A 9,302-nucleotide genomic window follows, 5' to 3' on the forward strand; every position below is an offset into this window, starting at 1 on the left:
TGTATTGGAAATCAGATCATATCAACTGATATGCCTCCTTAAATATAGGCTATCGGTATCAGTCACCAAAATCTCTATCGGTGCACCCCTAATTTTAGCCAAACTAAAACAAAGCTTTTAACTGCTTTTTGACTATTTCTACTTGCAAAAGGTATTTTTAAAGCAAAGAAAATGAAACGTTTAATAAGCTTTTGTTTACTGGAATACTATAACATAAGTAGGTCTTTAAAAAAATAGCTTATATTTTGATTCTCAGCTATTATAATTGTATATTTGAAGCCATCCGGAAAAAGAAATTAGAAAGTTTCTGACCAGCTGAGAAGTGAGGCTCTGGAACAACTTCCTGGAACACAAGAGTATGGTGAGCCAAAACCCTACTCTGATTTAATACAATGCTTGATCACTGTATGAAAGGGGCATGAAGTAGTCATCCATGATAGCAGGAAACTAAACTGGACTCATTAATGCAGGAGGTCCCTCAAGATCATGTTCTAACACTCACCCTACTGTGCTGTCATTGACTTACTGTTGAAAAATGTTCAGATTTTAATTGTTTCCTTTTTCTATTGAAAGGTGCAAGGCATTTATTTTAATCTATTAATACTAAAGTTCATATAAACTTGCAAACCAAGAGAACAGGAGCAGGAATTTCTCCCAATCAGTTCTGAACACTAGCTTTGTTTTGTTGGGCAGATTGCATGCCAAAGAACATCTAGAACTAAACTAAAAATCACTGAAGATTCAACAAGTTAATTTCCATGCCTCGCTGACCAGAAAGCATCTATTTTTATTTGAGTTTCATGCCACTGAAGCTCTGCTCTGCCCACTCAAGAAACTATGTCAAACATCAGCAAATGAGTGAATAAGATTGAAGTTTCAGATGCCCCAACAAATAAATATACATACAAGTTGCCAAGATAAAAACCTGTACAGTGGCAATGTGTAGGGGGTACACGTGTACCCTCTGAGAGTACTGGTGCACCCTCTGGCTGGCTGTGTTCGCCACTTAGGCAATGGGCGGGGGGGGCAGGCAGGAATGCAGGTGCCCCCCCCACAAATGCCGGCTGATTGCTGCAGCTGCTCCCGGGAGGATTGCCTGCGGGGGACCCCCCTCCCCCCCAGTCAGTGGGACTAATTGCGGGGGGGGGGGGGGGGCCCCCCCCCCCCCCGGGGAGGGGGGCTAATTGGGGGGGGGGGGGGCCCCCCCCCCCCCCGGGGAGGGGGGCTAATTGGGGGGGGGGGGGGCCCCCCCCCCCCCCGGGGAGGGGGGCTAATTGGGGGGGGGGGGGGCCCCCCCCCCCCCCGGGGAGGGGGGCTAATTGGGGGGGGGGGGGGCACGTGCCCTCCCTGACTAAGGCAGCACCAGTTGCCCATGAAACTGTACAACCTTAAGACAAAGTCTGGAGACATGGAATTTAGCAAATGACAACTACCAAGATATTCTGAATGTAAACTGAAAAAAAGTTGTAAATAGCCTTAAAAAGACCATAAACTCAGAAATGCACCGATTTGGGTTAATAAGATAAGTGATAGCTATTCTTCCGTTTGTTGTATGTACTGCCTGTATGATATATACTGACAGAGGACACACCGTAACTTGGAAAAACAGCAATAAAACTAACTTTCATTTTTTCCCCCATTTAAAATATTTATTCTCTCCAGATTATAAACATTAACTTTTACATTATTCATACTAGGACTGCCTGGTCAGAGTCTTTACAATAACTGGAAAAAACATCTAACCAATGGCAAACAACAACTAAATCAGCATTTTCAAAATCTCAGAATCCACTGCCACAAGGTATGCCCAAAAATCAGGATCTGGAGACTATTTCAAATCCATAGTGGACTAAGTAGGCCTTGAAAGACAGGAGTCACTGGGCAGGCTTTTAGCATGAGAAAACTTGACACCAAGGGACTTGGTTGACCAGACTGCCTTCCCTGCATTACTTGCCCAAGATGTCATTTCTAAACTAAAAATCATAGAAAAGTAGGACGTGAGAGACCTGAAAAAGTCAGAAGAATTCCAGCCTGCAAAAGGGTTGCTTTGGGCTGGGGGATGCAAAAGGAAGGCGATCAGGCAGGGGGCACCACGTGCATCTGTGCACACACACATACATACGGCAGTCAGGCAGGGTAGGGAGCAGTTCCCTGCAAGTAAGTCTGTAGGGCAGGGGGCATAAACAATGCATGCGGGAGGCAGGGGAGGGCACAGGCAACGTGTTGGAGGGTAGGGAGGGAATGTGTCCTGTTCCCCCCCAGATTTGTGTGTCCACAGTGGGGCTGCAGCTTGGCTGGACTGGCATGGGCAGGAGCTGCCTCTGTGGCCCAGTAGATAGGTCCCAGAGTCAGAGAGCAGAGCGGAGCAGCAAGACATGTTGCTGCCGCTGCCACCACCATGGGCCCTGCACCAGCCATGGTGCCAGCAGAATGAGGAGTAATGGATCGGGTGGGGGGTTCACGTTGCCCTCACATCTTCCCATCACCACCCACTTTTGCACCAGGCTACGGCTCTACCCTATGCCATGGCCTGGAGGTGGCATCCACCCCACCCCCCGCTCCCCTCAGGCTGCGGCTCTACCTCAGAAGGGAGGTAGGATGGTGGGCAGCACAGGCGGCCTGAGGGCAGTGGTGACAGCTGGGCCATGGTGGCAGGGTAGAGCTGCTGTCCTCTACCCCCCAGTTCCCAGGTTGGGAGTGAGGGGTACCAGCAGGACTAGGGGTATGGGAGGTTGTGGGTAGGGAGTGAGGAGCTCCAACAGGGCCCAGGGGCTGTTTTCTACTTAAACTATTTACTGGGTCAGGACTGGCCATCAAGGTTTACAAATGGTTCCTGGTACAAAAGAGGTTGAGAAACATGAACATAGCCAACACCCTACTAAAGAAAGTTCAGACAGGGACGATTCCATCTTAGATGAGTGTTTTTCCTTACCTGCATTTTAAAAATGTCCAAGGAAAGATTCCAATCTCTCGCTAAATAATCTGTTCCAACAATTAACCATACCCAAACTGACAGTCATTCCCAACGGGCTTTTCTATCATCCAGACAGCCAGCATTAATATCCAATTAAGTCTCCTTTGCTGCAATTTATTCATGAGATATATATATATATGCTGCCCTTCCCAACAAAGGCTCAGTACATCAAAGCAAAAAAGCTTACAAAATAAATTACCAAGAGCACAAAGCCAGATCAACACAGCTTATAAAAGCCAAAAGAGTATTAAAATAGTTGTTCTCCACCTGCAGAACAGTTGTTCACCAGGGCTCCCCAAGGAATAACAAGGTCTAACGACTACAAACTTCTGGAAGGCCGATTTAGACCAGACATAAGGAAAAACTTCTTTACGGTCCAAGTGTCCAGGGTCTGGACCAGACTCCCCTCAGAGGTGGTGAAAGCACCTACTCATTCAAATGGCGTTTGGATGCCTATCTTGCAGGGGTCATTTGACCCCAGCAGACTTCCTGCCTATGGGGGGCTGGACTCGATCTTGCTAGATCTCTTCCACTCCCTAATAGCTATGAATCTATGAAAATAATTTAAGTAGCAAAAACCCCCGAGAGATCAGTCCACCACCATCCTCTTTCCAACAACCCTTCCAGTATATGAAATTTACCAATCCCCTCTCAGTCTTCTCTTATCCAGACTAAATAATCCCAGTTCTTCTAACTTTTCCAGACCTTTAATAATTTCTGTTGGACTCATTCCAATTTGTCCACATGTTTCCTGGAGTACTGCGTCTGGTTTTGAGCACAGCACTTCAAAAGGAGTTTCACCAGTGCTGAACAGAGTGGAAGACTCACTGCCCTCGACTTGCAGATGATCTTCCTGTTAATACAGCCCAGTAACTCCCATTATTCTACCACATATTAGATGCTCTAATAAACTGGCTGAACCAACCAAACACTCAAAGCTCAAAGGGATATCAAATTACTAAAGAAAGCTAAAGAAAATCAGAAAGCTGCAAAGAAGGCTTTAACTCACATGGGGTCAGAGTATGGCAAAGTGGAGATATATAGTTTCCTAATTAGGTGAGTTCCTGATCTATTTTGCACTAGCAACCCACTGACTGTTCTCATGTGAAAGAGCAAAAAAAAAAAATTAAAATCCAGAGCTCCCTGTCGTGGAGCATGAGCAAGTTAGTATATTGGAACCAATACTAGGATTCTTCTTCCATGCCTACACAGTTCAACCAGTATCTAGACACTAGCCCAGACAGTAGGGGTACCATATGTCCGGGTTTTCCCAGACATGTCTTCTTTTTTAGCCCCCCCTCCCCCCATGCTGTGTCCAGGCAGGTTTTTAAAGTAAGAGCCAAATGTCCATTTTTTTTCCTGCTCCTCTTCTCTCCCAGGCAGGCTGCTTGGGGATTGGCTGTTGGGGGTCATGTGCTCCCCGCATAGGCTCTGGCAAGATAACAAGGAGACAGCAAGAGCAAAATGTGGGAGCTGCTTGGGCAGCAAGGCTAGGGGGCAGGGGTCTGTGGGTCAGGAGTGAGGGGCACCGCCAGGGCTGGCAGGGGGGGCAGATGATGCAGATCAGGAGTGAGGGGCACAGGGGATGGGACAGGTGACTGTGGGTTGGGTGTGCAGGGCACTGGCAGCACGAGAGGGCTGTAGGTAGGAAGTGAGGGGCACCAGCAAGGGGTGGGGGACAGGTTACTGCTGTTTGGGAGTGAGAGGTACTGGCAGGGCTTGGGGGTATAGTTTGTCAATGAAGGGCAACAGACTAGGCAGGGCAGGGCAGGGCAGGGCAGGGCATCGGCATGTCACTGCTGCCCCCTGCCCCCCATCATATTCCCCCTACCCCTCCCTTCCCCAGACAGATGTCCACTTTTTTGGGCCTGGAAATATGGTAACCTTGCCAGACAGACACACTCTCAGAATGAAGATTCCAAGTCTGGCACCTTTTCCAGGATGTTGGATCTTACAGTCCAAGTGCCCTAGTCCTGAAAAGCAGCGTGCATCCCCACAGACTCCCCGTAGCTTACACATGCACACCAGCATGCCACCTTTGTAGCTAACTGAGCTTTTTGTTTAACTGTCAGAAAGGCCACAGAGGATTGAACAGAGAATTCACAAAGGTACTTTTAAATCCTGCACGCGTTCCTCAGGGAGAAGGCGCAAGAGATATATGGCTCTATGGAAAAACAAACACCAGTGCACAAGACTCTTTTGCTTCCTCACCGTCCTCAGAATCTTTTGGGTCCTCTCAAGAGTCCAGGATTCTTCCAGCACCCCTCCTCTTCCTGCTTAGCCTTCTTTTTTACTTTCAGTCTCCACTTGCTACAGATATTCTCCTTTTAAGAATAGGCTTTTTCACATCTGCACGCTTCCCATCCTTCCTATTACTCTATACACAGGGACAACAAACAATGGGTCAATTGTGCCGACCACTGGACAAACAAATAAAATACACACACACATATACAACAGCAAAACAGTTTTGACATCAAGACCTGTCAAGTTTGTTAGTGTTAGGCTGACTGCTGCCTGTAAGTATGTAAAACCATGCAAAACTAACCATTTTTCTGCAGAGTCCCTACACTACAGTGCTGCCAGCAAAGCTCCCCACCCAAGCAGAGACTTGTCTTACCCAACAAAGTTTTTCCAGTGCAGCTTAAAACACAACCACAATGATAGCTCCTGTGGGAGCAGAACCCGTCTGTCTGCCAGGCCAGTTACACTATCGCTACCAAATGGAGCAAGGCTGCTACTCCATCCCGCAGCCAACAGGTATACATAGACATTCTCACACACACTGCTGCTGAACAGATAGTGGCAGCCAGCTGGAGCCTCCCCAGAGAATTTCATGCTTCACCAGCACAGCTGCAGAGGGGAAGAGGTGCCAAGTTATCAACAGCACATGGGTGTGCGCAGACTCTGGCAGCATAGCAACAGTGACTGCTCCCTGCTGTTAGAAGTTCTAGCAGCAGAGACACATAAATGTAGGTGTAACCTGGCCAAAAGAGTTATTCTTCCAGCACAGCTACACTACCTTCCAGAACAATAGATGCTAAGCCAGCAAATGCCTCTAGCCAGCATAGCTGTATCCATACCAGAAGTTTTGCCAGTACTGCTATATCAGCTAAGCAGCGCAGTCTTTTCACACCTCTAGGGACATACCTATGCTTGAATAACTCTGCAGTGTAGATGAAACCTGGGTTAGCCCTTAGCACCAGTGTAGCAGACTTCAAAATAGTCACCAGATGAAGATACATATAATAAACAAATCTCCCACACTTCACACAAGAGTCCATGGATAATATTTAGCAACTGAAGTTTTAAATGTATCATCTTAAGTCACTAGGACATCAATACTTTCCCTTTGGTGTTTAGCCATGCCACATTAAAATAACATTCTGGAAGCACTACTGGGTCACCCAAGTGTCCATCTAGCCCTGTGTCCAACAATGGCTGGTGTGCTCTGATCAGAGTCCCCCTCTTAGAGCACTAGTTATGAATCTCTGATCCCCTCCCCCACACTTCTTTCCCCAGTTATTTCATTCCAACGAATTAACTGTTATGCATCAGTTGCCTCCCTAAGTAAGGGAAGCTTGTAGCTATTTTAGTGAGCGTAGGGCCACTGTTACCTCACTGCATAACAAACAGGCCTGCCTTGTGTGCTTTGCTGCATGCCCTCCCCCTTCAGACCACTTGTTAGGAACCTATGAAGTCAATGCCCATCCCTGTTTTCTCATTAGCCAACCCCAGCACTCAGTTATTATGCATTCACTTGCACCCCTAACTAAGGAAGGTGCAGAGGTTTATTTTCCCCCCCTGCTCCCCCAGCTACAGAAAGGATGTGCACAGATTGGAGAGAGTCCAGCAGAGGGCAGCAAAAATGGTTAAGGGACAGGCACATAACTGCTGAGGAGCAGCTGAGGGAACTGGTCTTATTTAATCTACAGAAGAGAAGACTGAGGGGGGATTTAATAGCAGCCTCCAACTACCTGAAGGGTGGTTCCAAAGAGGATGGAGCTAGACTGTTCTCAGTGGTGGCAGATGACAGAACAAGCAGCAATGGTCTCATGTTGTAGCAAGAGAGGCTTACATTGGATATAAGGAAAAACTCTCTCAGGAGGAGGATAGTAAAGCACTAAAACAGGTTACACCCAGAGAGGTTGTAGACTTTACATCCTTGGAGGTTCTTAAGACCCAGGTAGACAAAGCCTTGGCTAGCATGGTCTCGTTGGGGATGGTCCAGCTCGGAGCAGGTGGTTGGAAAAGATGACCTCCTGAGGTCCCTTCCAACCCCAGTTTTCTATGATTCTATAGTTTTGCTAGTTGGCTTTGACCCAGCATCCCCCACTTGCACAAGAAACAGGCCCATCTCTAACAGCAGCAAACAGCTCTTGTTTCAGAGGAAGCACATCAGGAACAAAGCACAGGTAGAAGCAGCACATGCCCTATTATAGCCACACCTGTTGCAAGCCTAAGGATGCCTGGAGCCTGAGGCCATGACCTTGGCTGTGAAGTTCCATAACCCCACCACAGACCCAGCCTCCAAACACCTGGCCCCTCATCAGAGAACTAAAACTGCTCTGGGTGATACTGCTGGCCTCTGCATGGCAGCGCCTTTTACACTTCGCCTTAAAAACAAAAAAAGAAGGACCTTGCTTGGTTTCTTTTAAGCCGGCTGCTTGGCAACTTTTCCCTTGGGCCCCTGCCACCTTGCCTGGGCTGGACAGAATATTGCAGACAATGAGGGGACCTCAGGAGGGCACCAAGGCCAGCCCCCTGTTCAGAGCAGAACTGTCCCCAACTACATCTTCTCAGCCAAGGCTTTGTCAGTGTTGCCAGGTGCATGATAATTATCGCATTTGTACAATCATTTCAACTCTTGTATGATGTACAACAGATAATGCTAAGAGTGTTCAAAATGTACAATTTGTGTCATTAAATTTCGGAAAAATGTGGTGGGCTCCTTTGACCCCTTCTGTTTTTCTGTGCAGGTTATGCTGAGCCTTCACAGCTTTGCACCTCAGCCCACCTTGGAGATCCCAGGCAGTGTGGGTGTGAGCCAGGCTTGTTATGAGAATATAAATGTGCGTGTGTGTATATACGTGTACATGTGTGTCTATGTATTCTCCCAAAGCAGCAGGGGAAACAGCATCGTGCTGGTGGGTTGTTTCCCACTACCTGTCCCACACGCAGGGTTTAGCCCTTGCCAGGCTCCCTGTCAGATCTATTAGATCTTTGTTTCCCCTCCTTGAAAACCTGCCAGGGATCCATCACACCTGGGCCCAATCCCTTCTTCCTCTGTCCCCAGTCACCACGGCTGCTTTCCCACAGCTTCAGGAGTTACTTAAAATGGAGATGACTTATTTGCATACTTTTTTTTTCCACTGTAAGAGAGTTTTTCAGAAAACAATAATTTTCAGCTCCCAATACAATTATTTCATATTGAAGACTTGGCAAAACTGGCCTTTGTCTACCTGGGGCTTGAAAACTGGGGGGGGGGGACCAGCCAGCTACAGGAGGGAGAGACAGCAATTCTAGGGCTGCTTCTCCCTCTCCACAGAAGAGGCAAAGAGTACACATGAAGGGAAGGCAGAAAACTAGCATCCGAGAGAGAAAAAGTAACAGGTTTAAAAAAAACAAAAATAAAAATCAAATAAAAACATAAAAATAATAATAATGAAAAAAAGACACCCGGGACGTGGCTCGGAGCCGGAGCCCCCTGGTTCCGCCGGCCCCCCCGCCAGGCGCTTCGCTAGCCCATAATAGGCGGTCGGTTGCCATGTCAACGGACGCAGCCCGAGCTCTGTGGCGAGCGGGAGCCGGGGTCGCTCCGAATGCGCCCCCCCCGGCGAGTGACGTCAGGAAGGCCGGCGGCGGCGGCAGCCGGGCCCCGGCGGGGGAGAACCCCACGCAAGGCCTCGGGGTAACAAGGAACGCCGGCGACTCACCTCAGTGGGAGACAGGCCCGGCCGCCGCCGCTCACATACCGCGGAACCGTGAGGAGTGGCGGGGAGGCAGGGCCTAGACCGGGACACCGCCGGGGGGAACCAGACACCGCTGGGATCCTCACCCGGAAGTGGACGCACAGAACTTCTGGGTCACGTGGCTCTTTCCCCTCCCCGCGCGGGACGGGCCGCGAGAGCCGGGCAGGAACCATTCAGTCTAGGAATGCGGGGGGGAGCGCCAGGATTTGGGCTGTACCATTCGTTGCTAGTAGGTGGGAGGAAGGCAAGGTAATGGGGCTGAACGATTGGGAGAGAAGAGCCAGTGTGCTGAACCGTTGCTGGCTTTAAGGGGGGTGTGATTGTGATTGCACCACCTTGGGCTCCTGGCTGGGGGT

At 48.8% G+C, this 9,302-nt stretch overlaps 1 protein-coding gene across 2 annotated transcripts in view; it reads right to left on the minus strand.

Annotated features, from left to right (window-relative positions):
- Window positions 1-9,035, minus strand: part of PHRF1 (PHD and ring finger domains 1) — a 75,972-nt gene extending 66,937 nt beyond the window's left edge. The window contains exons 1-2 of one of the 2 annotated variants that reach the window (XM_019519805.1): window positions 8,911-9,035; window positions 5,186-5,351 (exon numbers count right to left, since the gene is read on the minus strand). The gene's annotated coding sequence lies outside the window, so the exon portion shown is untranslated. The remainder of the gene's footprint in view (window positions 1-5,185; window positions 5,352-8,910) is intronic. The other variant, XM_019519806.1, reaches the window with a different exon arrangement.
- Window positions 9,036-9,302: the final 267 nt, after the last annotated feature.

The sequence above is a fragment of the Gavialis gangeticus genome, unplaced genomic scaffold (genome assembly GCF_001723915.1).
Source record: "Gavialis gangeticus isolate Ggan-Ray unplaced genomic scaffold, GavGan_comp1, whole genome shotgun sequence".
Classification (NCBI taxonomy): Eukaryota; Metazoa; Chordata; order Crocodylia; family Gavialidae; genus Gavialis; species Gavialis gangeticus.